The sequence below is a fragment of the Hordeum vulgare genome, chromosome 6H (genome assembly GCF_904849725.1).
Source record: "Hordeum vulgare subsp. vulgare chromosome 6H, MorexV3_pseudomolecules_assembly, whole genome shotgun sequence".
NCBI lineage: Eukaryota > Viridiplantae > Streptophyta > Magnoliopsida > Poales > Poaceae > Hordeum > Hordeum vulgare.
Window position 1 is genome coordinate 38,571,498 of NC_058523.1, and position 13,792 is coordinate 38,585,289.

A 13,792-nucleotide genomic window follows, 5' to 3' on the forward strand; every position below is an offset into this window, starting at 1 on the left:
GAGACGAGGGGACAAGGTGATTAATTGCTAACATATTTTCAAAGAGTCATCCAGGTGCGCCCTCACATCACTGAAGTCGAGCTCACTAGAAAGTACAGATTCAGCAGTTTCTAGCGAGTCAGGCCGAAAGACGCTTTAAAAATCATACAATGCAGGTAGGTAAACCAAGCATTCTAACACCATCAAAAATATGTTGCATACAAATGTCTTGGTTGCGATTTTATGAAGTTAATTACACGGAGATACCACTCTTTGGCACTATGTTTCGAAGGAGTATCATTAGTCATTTTGCTCGTACTTCAGTATAACTGTTCGATCTAATCGTTATAAAACGGACTGTTCTCCGTATAACCGCGTACTAACGTTGTATCTGACACCACGGGCCCATTCGTCGGGACCTGACGTGGCATGTTCTTTTATGGAAAAACACTTCACTTTTTATTTATTCACCCACATATCCATTTTTGTCAAAAAAAAATTGAAGATTCGCACGCTCCTTGCCACTCTGCTACACACCTTTTATGTAGACCACCCCATATACATATGCTTATGGACAGTGTTCTACGCCGGCGCGTCGGCCGAATCTTTCGGCCGGCCGTACGCGGGCCGCCCAATCCATCGGCTACACGCGGGCTGCACCGTTAGATTTGTTCATGCAACAAAAAATCGTCGATGCGGTAAATTTCGGCTACGATACAGGAAATTTCAACATGGATGCAGCAAAAATATGGTTATAGCAAAAAATATCAACATGATCATAGCAAAAAAACCATACTGATGATGCATGCTAGCAAAACAAAATGTGGGTTGTAGCAAAACAATCCGGTGAACTCGGTTTGTAACTCTGACGAACGTGTATGCAACTTTTTTAATGAACGTTTGCAGCAAAAAATGATACCGGTTGTAGCAAAAATTAACACGGTTGTAGCAAAAAATCGAACAAACTCGGGTTGCAACTAAACTTGAATGCAACTTTTTTATGGACAAAATGTAGCAACAATCACCAACGTTTGCAGGAAAAATTATGTCGTTAGTAGAAAAAAAAAACAGTTGCAACAAAAAATAACCCCGTGCCGAAACGTTACGCTATGCTTATATTCGTCGGACGCATCAGGCGTATATATCGTCGCACGCACCAGCCAGAAGACACTGATAGGCAGCGTGGTGCCTTTGGGCGCGTCGAGCATGCCGCTGGATGGACGGATGGCAGCCCTGCAACCAACATCATCAATCGTTAGTCAATACGTGCTAGATAGAATTATCTACAGCTTTGGCATTATAAATAGATAGCTTCAGGTACCGCAAGAGACTCAGTTAACGAGTTGCTTGGGCAGCCAGGAGGCGGCGTCGCTTTCTCATCGAGGAAGGGCTCCACCGCGTTCGGGTTCCCCACACCGGACACCCCTTGATCTTACCCTGTCAGCTCCAACCAACACTTACTCCTCAGGTTCAGATCAACATCAGTAATCACCTACTACTTTAGTAGTAGCAATAATAATAGATATATGCCCTGTTTGGAACCATAATAGATTATGATAATCTAGATTATGAAGATAGATTATATAATCTGATTTATAAAAATAATCTAGATGGACATGTTTGGAGACGAGATTATATAAACTGTAATCCAGGTCTTACATTGCATAATGACCTGTCTACCCTCTTTTTTTTTTTAAAAAAAAGAAGGGTGACGGTGGTAGGAATGTAATTATCTCCAACTTTACAAGGGTAATGGATCATTAGCAATTCATAATCTGATTTTAGCTGATATAGAGTAGATTATGAGTTTTTAATAATCTATCTATCTAGTTTTTATAATCTATACCATAATTTGTCTTGTTTGAAGACAGAATAGATTATAAAAACTGAATTATATAATCTGAATGGTTCTAAACAGGGCCATAACTTGCAAAAACGTCTTACGTTGTGAGACCAAGAAACTACTACTTTAGCTCCCAATAAACAGGGACTACTCGATTGATTAAGCCATCATCATCAATCCAAGGAAACTCACAAACACGTTCAGAGCAGCGAGTGTTGCCATCCCTTCACGCATCCACTGTACGTACACAGTCAACAAAACAAACATCAGAGGAATGGAATGGATGTACAAGTCCAACATACAAGTTCATACCTTGGACGCAGATGCAATGTGAGGCACCACGACGGCATTCTTCATCTCGGCCAGCCCTGGCTTCATGTAATGCTCATCCTCAAAAACATCGAGGCCAACACGGAACATGGGGTTAGCTTTGAGATGCTCCACCAGTGCAACCTCGTCGATCACCGGGTCACGGCTCGCGTTCACCAACACCGCCTCCTTCTTCATCATCGCCAGCCGTTCTGGGTTTATCAGGTGGTACGTCGTCTTGTCAATCACCGGGTGCAGGCTTATCTGTTCCATCAACACAAACAGAGTTCCTCATCTGAAATATAAAAATAAATAAATAAAACGATCTGTATTTTGAGAATTGCAATGCCCCTGTGCTTATGTTATCTAATTAACTGACCACATCGTCCTCCATGCTGGAAGCTCTCTTCCATATCACGGGCTGCTCACCGTTGGCTTTCAGGAACTGGCGAAATGCTGCATCAAATAAAATCTATTATTACACATGTATTAAATCCACTTCAGACAATATATAGAAATGTGTACGCACTACTGTTGGTTTGTAGGGAGTGGCAAGGAGCGCGCACACGCAGCTGGTCAACCTGGGTTCGAATCCTGTCAGCGATGCACGCGTTTGATAGTTTTTTGGAAAAAAAATCTTTAAAACTTTTTGAAAAAAAAAGGTGTGTGCGTGAATAAATACAAAGTGAAGGTTTTTTTTTGTGCAAAAGAACATGTCACGTCAGGCCTGGGCCCATGATGTCAAATACATCGTCAATACATGATTATACGGAGATCAGTCTGTTTTATAACGATTAGATCGAACAATGATACTGAACTACGAGCAAAATGAACATAGATACTCATTTGTAACATGATGTTGAAGAGTGGTACCTTTGTGCAATTAACTCGCCCAAGATGATCGATGAAATGCATAGGATTAACACACTATAGCCCCGTATGTTGGCTACTCTCGCGTGCCTCCAGCTATACCTCGGCATTAATTGGCCGAGCCGGGCTTCGGGCCGGAACAAGAAAAGTCCGGCGCCAAAAACCCAGACCCGAGCACGGTCCGGTCGTCGGGCCTAAATTTTGGGCCCAAGCCCGGTCCGAACTACAAAAAGCCCGACTAGGCCCGACCGCGGCGTAATTTTATTTTTTCTGAGGCCCGAGCCTGGCCCGAACTGACCATCAGGCTCATCCTTCCGGCCCGAGCCCGGCCCTATGGGACAAATAAGCCCGGCCCGGCTCGAGAATTTTGGGTCGGGTCTGGTCGGACCGACCAGGTCAGGCTGCACATGCAAAGGTATACGTCCAGCTAGTAGGCGCGGGAACGCTCAACCATTGTTTCTCACCCGCGGCTTGATCCGAGAGCGAAACACGTAAGAAAACTCACCTTATGCTCGTAGAGGTCCCACACAAATGGTCTCCCGCTTTCAATGCCATCGGATCTTATGAACGCACAAACACGCACCTTATCTCTATGAGCACCTCTAAAATATTGAGCCGACACATCATCTTGATATTCACGAAGTCCGGGAAAATGCAAGCGTAAGTCTCAGACTTGAACTATGATGGACAGGGGATATCACTGTCCTCCTTAACATCCAATCACACATAGGTTTGCCTATGGATCACACCCTTGACTGGATGTATGTGATCAATGTTTGTTATCTTGTGTATCTTTACTCGAAACACTCCCTCACCTTCCCCTGCACAACCACGTTGAGAGGAGACCACACCGTTCAAAGACGTATATTTCTAATTATTTTTATTAGCATCAATGTTACTAAGTTTATATAAAGAAATGAGAGCCTAGTATTCTAGTTTGGTCTCGGGCCCCCAAAATCTCAGGACCGGCCCTACCACCTGCTATAAGGATGATTGTAGTAGGAGTAACATACGTAGTAATATAGATGTCACATAAGCAAAAATAACAATGTGGCGGGTAGCTAATGAGGAAAGAGGCAAATAGAGTAATATATTATATTAACATCGCATAGCGCTCCCCAATGTAAAATGACTCTACAAAGCAATAAAAAAAGTCATCTATGTTACCGTATCTATGACACTACCAACTAAGAAGGAAATAATATAGACTGATAACATATGCATGTTACTAATCTAAGTTACTCTCTACTATGACCCTAAGCGCTTACAGACAGCCCGTCCGTAGAGCCTTTGTCATGATGGAACTAAAAGAGTACATGGGTATACAGATGTATATCCATTTTTAAGTATATATTTCTATTGCTTTCATCTACTCGATATGATTTAATGAAAACTTCCTCATAAATATAAAGTGTATTATTTTTTGAAATACTCAAACCTTTCTAACTGTACCAAATTTAGAAACAAAAATATGAATGTCTAGAATACTAAATCATTATCATTATATTCACAAAAATAATAGTTATATATACATATTTATTAGTGTAAATCTTTATACATTTTGCTATAAAGTTGGTCAAACATAGACAATATTTGACTTCTAAGAAACTAATAAACCTTATATTTAAAAATGAAGCTATATGGTAAATTTATACTTTTTGTAATCACTCACATATGGATTAATAAATATATGCTTAAATTTATACATGGGTGCTCCAAAAAACAAGTATATCTCACACAAACCCTCACATATGATTAAATTTGTACTCCAGAATACTCTATAGACATGTTTTCCTAATAATCATATAATACAACTACTATTACAATATTAGTTAAACCATATTTTTTTGAGATATATAACATTGATATGTGCAAACTACATAATCTACACAAGTATCATCAAAATAAAAATTTTGCTACAAAGTATAAATTAAATTCAGGGTAACACATGAGTTGCTCTTAATGATGCACATCTTTTGCGGGGTAATGATACATTAAAAATATAAAATAAAGAAATGATACATCTATTATTTAACTTTGTTTTGTGGTTAACTTTGATAAATAAGTAATGAAAAATTATACTCTTCAACATATTAATATAGTAAATATAAAGTTTTAGTATAAAATGTGTATATATCAAGGGGAGCAAAGAAATAAGAAAAAATATAATTGGTGGCTTAAAAAATAATTGGATATCTTTACACCCAAATTAGAAATCCTGCCTCCACCACAAGAATAGCTCACTCGACTCAACATCGTCGAGGAGCTGAAACCTATGACAAGTTCCGTTAGGATATTCTTGTGCGCTAGCCCTAGGGTGGTAATTTGTATCGAGGTGGTCAAACTGTCACATGAGGTCATGGCAAAGGGGTCTTCGGTGCCCCAGTGGCATCACCTCACCAAGTCCCCTCGTCAGATCACATGCAAAGTTAATCTCTTAGCCTAAAGTCTAAATTCTTGTAATCACCCATTTTTGTAAATACTGAAGGTTATTTTTAAACCCTTTCCACACCCAAAATTTTAAAATATAGATTCTTTTAAATACTGAAACATGCCACATATGTTGTTGACGGAGTACACACCTGCCGATGTCCCAAGTTCCATAATGCGATCTTTCGTTTCTTGGTGGAAACGTGTGTATCATCTTCACAATCCTGACTCGGTGCCATAGCCGTCACACCTTTACAAATATGTTCAATTTAAGTCATCCGAGGTATGAGAAAAGTCTAAGACTTCCAACGTTTGGGATTTTTTCACAATTCACACAAAGGAGTAGTGATGTTTCTCATATCCCAAATCTAAGGGAGAGAAAAACCTATACATGAGTAAAACAATTTGTGCTATTTGAGGACATTTGAACAAAATAAACTAAAAATTGAATTAGCAAGTACCACCACATAAGCTGTATCAATGTAGGCTTCACACCCAATTACTATTATTTTAGAATTAGCGGAGCTAGGAGTACTTTCGTGGATACTTGCCCACACTATTTAAAACAACAAACATGTATTCAGTACATTGATTATCAATTTAACCAATACATTGTGGTTTTTGTACCACAAAACATATATAGTAGAATTCATAATCAAATAAATTTACAACACTATAACTTTGTGGAAATTTTAGAGTAATGTTTACTCCTTTGCACTCTAGGGCGACACAACCTCACACGTTCAGTCTAGTAGGTTGACATTTAAATGCAGAGGGCAACTGCTATATGCACACAGAGATGTCGTCAGTGGACTTAGTGTCAATATCTGAACGAAAAATGTTACTATATAGAACAAACGGTTTGCCAAATTTGCAATTTGTTTTCTTTTGCATGTGAAATTTGCAATCTGTTGCCACCGTTGCGTTGGTATCAACGATGGTTTCAATACTAAACCCATTTTCGTGCATATGTTTTGCTATATAATATATCACCCCTAAAGTTATCATTCCATGATTAATTAAGTTGCAACTACCCCATACTAGGTTCAATATAGTGGTAACTTCATAAATCATTGGGTGACAACTTTTAATTTTTGTTGTTGTTGTTCAAACATATATATGAGATTTAGTATAAAACCCCTTATCAAGACAGAGCCGATTGTGAAATCGGATCATAAATCCGCTTAATGTCTGAGAGTTAATACATTCTAAATATTTGTTGTTTTGTAAAAAAATTAATGATCATATCTCTTTTTCTGTCACAATGTGCATGGTATATGAAAAGTGAGGAAAGCGTCACGCTCAATTGCTAACCGGGGAACAATCACACGCTATTATGGACCTAATTTTGGAGTCACATGGATCATATATTGTAGGAGTCTCATTGAAGGTTACCTGACTTAGGGAGTTTTGCAGGTAATATGCCGAACAGACAATCCTTTGGAGATGTCGCGCTAGCATTGTTTTCGAAACGTAGGATCTATGAAAAGTGGGATAAGGCTTCCCGAGCCATCGATTGAGCCTGCAAGGTCCAAAAGCATTAAAAAAACAAACTCATATGTTATATGGCAAACCAAACTACAAAACTTTATACCTTCTCTGTAAAAAGAATATAAAAACGTTCTATATTCTGTCTTTGATGTTCAGAACCGGGAATTCTAGGTAATCATATAGTTGTTCACTTTGTGCAAGGGAGTCTTGATGGTTTTTTGTGTTGTGAAAGGTAGATAGAATCATATATGAACCTGGATTGTACATTTTGCAAAAGCCAATCTAAATTCATGGTTGTTCACATTTCTAAAGATTTAAGATAATCGAATTATGCCAGTGGACAGTGTCCAGTTTTGATGACTATTCGTGAACTAACGACAAAATATTTTGCAAGATTAGGAGATCTTATCAATAATAAGAAACAAATATGATGTTGTTAAACATTGGATAATTTTCAATCTATCGACAGGAACTAGCATTGTTATCCAGCACACCGGACGTTAGCGACAGATCCGCACGACCCGAGGCTCGTTCGATCCGATTCTTTCGCGTGATCCCTCATAAGTTTTTTCTTTGTTTTTACATATAAAAATTGGTGCACACAACATGATTTGATCCTTGTACCTATAATGAGGTAACTCAACTAGCCAACCAACTCACCTATGTTCCTTTTTCTTGACAATATGAAACCAAATAGGCTATTTAACTTGTCTCCTCTTCTACGTTTGCAAAAAAATTAATGCAATGTCCAATCTTTAACACACTTAACTATACTATTTACCAACTCATGTAGAGTTGATGACACCGTGGTAATTTTGGATACGAGGGGGATACTCCCCGGTCAGTTTTGTGTGAATATCAGGATATCTCGCATATCACAGACCTGATAACTTATATAACCCAGTCCTGATAACTTTGGCGTGGGGGTGGGGGTTGATGAGATATCCCCGGTAACTTTGATGTGAATAGCATGGTAACTCACACATCGGAGACCTGATAACTTATGCAGCCCGGTCCTGGTAACTTTTGGCGAAGAGAGGTGATGAAATATAACCCTGATAAATTTTACGTGAATATCACGGTAACTCACACATCAGTGACTTGACAACTTATTTACCTCACTCTTGGTCAATTTGGCGAACGGGTGGAGGAAGGCACGTTGATGAAATACCCTCGATTAATTTTTGTGTGAATAGTTTGATAACTCACACATCGCAGACCTGATAACTTTTGGCACAAAAAGATGTTGGAAACAAATCTTGATGCTAGCAGTTTCCATACTTGTAGTTTATAGCCTAAAAATCATGCTAAAGCTCAGGATTGAACTCAAGACTTCAATATTGCAATCTTTACACACTAGCCAACTCACCCACTACTTGTCTCCTCACAAGTTCAAATAAAATACCATTTTTTGACCATCAAGGATAAAAAGGTTGTTGAAATATATCCCCGATAACTTATGTGTAAATAACATGATAACTTACGTACAACTAACCTAATAACTTACATATAAACACATTGATACCTTTTCACCGTGGGCAAAAAGTTTTCGAAATATCCCCCGATAACCTAGTGAAATAGCATGGTAATTTATGCACCACACGCCCAATAACTTACATACAACACACTGATAACTTTTTACCCATGGAAAAAACGTTATTGAAACATGTCCCGATAACTTCTGTGTAAATAGCTTGGTCATTTATGCACCGAGGACCTCATAACTTACATTCAACCACCATGTTAACTTTGACTTCGAGGAAAAAACATTGAAACACAACTCCTCTGATAACTTTCATGTAAATATATGACAATTTTATGCATCACAGACCTAACATCTTATGTTTAAACACCATGGTATCTTTCATCCAAGGTGAAAAAGTTCTTGAAACATTTCACCTGTAATTTTGTTATAAATTACCATACTATCCCATGCTTTAACCTTCTTGTAGTGTACTTTCCAGCCTTATCATGGTATAGTTATCATGTTACTCATACTATATTTATCACGCTTGTCATGCCAAAGTTACCAAGCCAATCTATATTATTTTTTTCTGATATGGTAGAAAGAAGAAAGATTCAAATAACGTTGCTTATCTACAATAGACAACAACGAAAGGTGGCTTAGTTGATTATTAGATTCAATAACTATTGCATAGACCTCGGTTTGAATCCTCTTTCAAACACTTCTATTTCATTTTTATATTATGTAGCGAAAAACCACTTTTTTGATTGCAACCTCTATAGGCTGGTAGCTCAATCTGATCTGAAGATGGACTAGTGGAAGATGGCGGCGACAACACATGTGAGTGTGTCGGACCGGTTTGTGCCCCGGACCCGGTATGTGGCTCGGTCAGGGTCTCCGGCTTTAGATGTTAGGCTTAGGTGAGAGTTCTGGGTATTTGGTCCAGCTTGCACCCCTTCATCATATGGATATGAGTAGCGGCAGATGTTGGCAAGTTGACGGATTCAGGCATATTGTTGTACTGCTTTGTAAGGTCATCGAAAATAATCAATAAAATAACCGCATGCATCTCCCAGATGCAGAGGCCGGGGTCATCCTCCTTTTCTAAATATATATATATATATAAGGTGTCACATGGAGACACGCATGAGAAGGCGAGTTATCCGGTGCGGCTAGAGACCACGTGGAGCTCAGTGCCATGTGTGCATGCTCTATGTGTAGCAGCAGCCATGCGTCTCGTGTGTGTGGTAGGTTTAGTGTTACAATTATTTCTGTGGATAATCTCCACGTTGTAATTAGGAGGCGGTTAGCCATATGCTAACCGACGCATCCCTCTCTCCCATTCTTTTCAAACGTCGCATCCGATGGATGTATCCTTTTAGAGGATATATAATGTAAATCATCATCAATGAAAATAGAGTTGATTCATTTGTTTCTCTCGCTATCTCTCTCGATTCAACTTACAACACGTTATCAGCACGCTCCCAGCGAACCCGACTCCGGCGATATCGATTCCGGCGAGAACGGTTTAAGGAAGAAAAGGTGAGATGCCTCGCCTACCACTGTACCTTCGCCTCTTCGTCGCCGGCCGACGCCGCCGATTCATCGTTCCACAGCGCTTCGACGGCCGGCGATTCGGCGTTGGCAACTACGGCGACCGCCGCAACGCTGGCGGATACCGGGCGCGCCGCCCCGGCATGGGCCGCTTCCGTGGCCAAAATTTCCCCAACCGCCGACGTTCCGGTCCGGCGACCGGCGTCGCGACTCAGCCAACGCCCGCCGCACCCGTCGCTCGACATGCACCGGCCAGGGCAACCGCCTTCACCATGGGCTCCGACGTCCGGACCTTGACGAGCGACCCCGCGGCGCCTCCGTCTCCGCCACGCGCGGATGTCGACGAGCCGCGCCTGCCATCTCCAACTCTGTCCACGCCCCCTCCTTCACCGCGAGCAGGCGCTCGCCGCCGCCTCCTGGCCCTCGGCCTCCCGCTGGCCAGCCCGTCGGCGGACTCGCCAACGAGCAGCCGCGGCCACCGCGCTGGCACTTGGAGCCCGGTCGGGCTCGGACTCGCGAATGGCGCCTCGAGCGGCGTCGCCCCGTGGACCCGGCTCCCTCGGGGATCCTCTGACGAGGACGAGGAAGAGGGCAGCCGGAGCGCCGTTCGTCCATGATGAACTCCGCTGCATCAGCAGCCCCGGAGGACTTCGCGTGTGGTCGTCGTTGTTGTTGTTTCAGTAGAGAAGATTGGGGATCGAAGGATTCCTACCTTATCCTCTCGTACTACAGTACAAACAACTACTGAAATATCTAGTGGACAGTCCAACGTTGACAGTCCAGGCCCAACATGGCACGCCACATGCAGCCTCTCTCTCTCAGCTTATTTAACTATGTTAGCATATTAGCAAATTAACAGTATCTCCTAGCAGTATTTTGCTTCCTGTTTTAGAGATTGTTGATTTCAGTACAAATTTTAGTACTGATTGTCAGTCGAGTACCATGTGTATTCCTGAAAATATGTGATTAAATAAATTTCCATGTTTGCTACATGTTGAGATTTATTACCTCTATTATTTGCAATTGAGATTTTCAATTTCTTGCAAATAAAAATCAATTCATCATCTTAATTGAGCCGTTGGCTTAATACGAGCACGAGTTGATATGCAAAATTCCAAGTGATTTTTTTTTCAAATTGATGTTTTGGGACCACAAAGTAGTGTGTTGATCTACTGCATAGCAGATTATCACCACTACGGTTTAAGCCTACATTTTATCATATTGACATTATGATTGCTTAACATTGTGCTCTCCAATACATTTTATTAAGTTATGACATAAGGTACTAGAAACATGAGTATCTACTGATTTCATCAGATTATACTCTCTAGTGCTAAGAGACGGACCCCGAAATTTTCTTTTGGGGCGTATCTACAATATGTCAAACTTAACAATTTGAAATTCACACTAATGATTTCAAGCCCACTTCTTGAAGTTATCATTAATTTTGCAACGTTCAATACAACATAACCATGACGGTTTTAATTTACCGAGTGTAAATTAATAATCTCTGGTTTACCCATGTAGGTAACCGATTGCTGGAAGAGAGTTTGATGCACTCGACCTCAATGGCCACAACTACCCTACCTGGGCCATGGACATCAAGATCTCTCTTGCATCCCGTGGATTAGTGCGTGCAATCCAGACTCCGGAGGATCCTCTTCCGGATGGAGTCACGCCGCTGAGAAATGAACAGAAATATGCCGCCTTATACATCATAAGGCATCATATCCACCCAAATCTCAAATCTGAGTATTTGGAGGAGGAATCCCCACTTACTCTGTTTCAGGCCCTCAAGATGAGGTATGAACAGCAGAAGGCAGTTGTCCTGCCGGAAGCACTCCATGATTGGACGCATATCCGACTCGAGGATTTCAAATCCATCGGGGCGTACAATCACGAGGTTCATAAGATATGTTCCAAATTACGCTTTTGCGGGAAGGAACCTACTGATGCGGAAAAGATAGAAAAAACTCTGACTACCATGCTCCCATCTGAAAGGGTCCTCCAGCAACAGTATCGCGCTCGTGACTACCAAGTCTATTCCGACCTCATTCATATCCTACTTCAGGCTGAAAAGCATGATGAGCTACTCGCTAAGAATGGCTCTCAGCGCCCAGTTGGTTCCCAACCTCTGCCTGAAGTTCATATGAACGTCGTGAACGGAAGAAAGTTTAATGGTGCCTTCCATGGCCAGCCATCGAACTTCAAGGGTAAACGCAAGCGCAACCGGAACAGAAAGCCTAGAAACTCGGACCGTGGGAAAGGCACCGCAAAGCCCAAGTTTGACAAAACTAAGCTTTGTGACAAGTGTGGATGCTACACGCATCCTACTAATAAGTGCAAGACCCCGAAGCATCTGGCAATTCTGTATCAGCAATCTCAGGGACGCAAAGTACCTCAAGGGAAAAGGTTTGTAACCAACTTCAACCTTCATCCAGATGGCACCAATGGAGCTGGTTGTTCGCAAGACGTTCCTCTTGGACCTAGCAACACCATGACCCTCCAAACATCAGAGGACCCTATGGACACGGAGAACGTGTTGGTTGAGTACGCCTCAACCGACATGTTTGGAGACTTCGATTAGTCCCATTATCTCCTTAGTGATCGATTTATTAAATAAATCATATCCATGTGTGATGATTGTAATAGAACATAAGTATTGTTGTCATTTATATTGTATCAGCACTTTGATATAATATATTGTATTCTATGTATTTAAATAAGGTTTTCTTATTGAAAATTCCTCATTTTTATATATAGATCCTCATTTTTCATAATGTTAATGCATTCCAAACTGGGCATGATCGCCTTGGCCATCCCAGTGTTGGGATGATGAGGAAAATTACTAGCAATTCCATTGGTCATAATTTGCTTGAGTCAAAGTTTCCTCAGTCATCAGACTTTGTGTGCACATCATGCGCCACAGGGAAGCTAATTTTAAGGCCATCACACCTTAAAATACAAGCTAAACCACTTCAGTTCCTTGAACACATTCGAGGTGACATTTGTGGCCCTATCCAACCATTATCTGGACCATTTCGATATTTCATGGTTCTGATTGATGCATCTACACGATGGTCACACGTGTGCCTTCTATCCACACGAAACCATGCATTTGCCAAGATAATGAGGGAAGTAAATAAGTTACAGGCCCATTATCCAGAAAGTCGAATTAAATCAATTCGCATGGACAATGCTGCAGAATTCTCTTCACGTGCTTTCAATGACTATTGCATGGCCTTGGGGATTGAAGTTCAGCACTCTGTTCCATACGTCCATACTCAAAATGGTTTGGCCGGATCTCTAATTAAGAGGATCAAACTCATTGCAAGACCTTTGTTAATGAATTGCAGCTTGCCAACCTCGTGTTGGGGTCATGCAGTTTTACACGCTCCTGACCAAACTGCATAATATTATTCCCCTTTATCTTTGATACGTGGAAATCTACCAAGTATTTCCCATCTGCGGTAATTCGGTTGCATACCGATATCACCACCCGGCATACATCATTGGCCCCTCAACATATAGTTGGGATCTATGTGAGGAATAATTGTATTACCGTCAATACCTCAAACCCCTCACATGGGGAGTTATTCAAGGCCAGTATGTTGATTCAATGAGGAATATTTCCAGGCATTAGGGGGAGAATTCAAGTACCATAAAGAATGCCAGGAAATTAGTGGAATGTTCAACACATTTCTGCCTCAAATCCACGTACTCAAAGATCTGAACCATGCGTTCAGAAGATTGCAAATAACCTACCATACTCATTTGCTGAATATAATGGTGTCACACAATCCTACAATCCTACAAAAGTACGCCTGAAAGAGTGGAGGTACCAACCAAAA

At 41.1% G+C, this 13,792-nt stretch overlaps 1 pseudogene; it reads right to left on the reverse strand.

Annotated features, from left to right (window-relative positions):
• Positions 1-561: 561 nt before the first annotated feature.
• Positions 562-4,319, reverse strand: LOC123405028 (annotated as a pseudogene).
• Between the last annotated feature and the right edge of the window lie 9,473 nt (positions 4,320-13,792).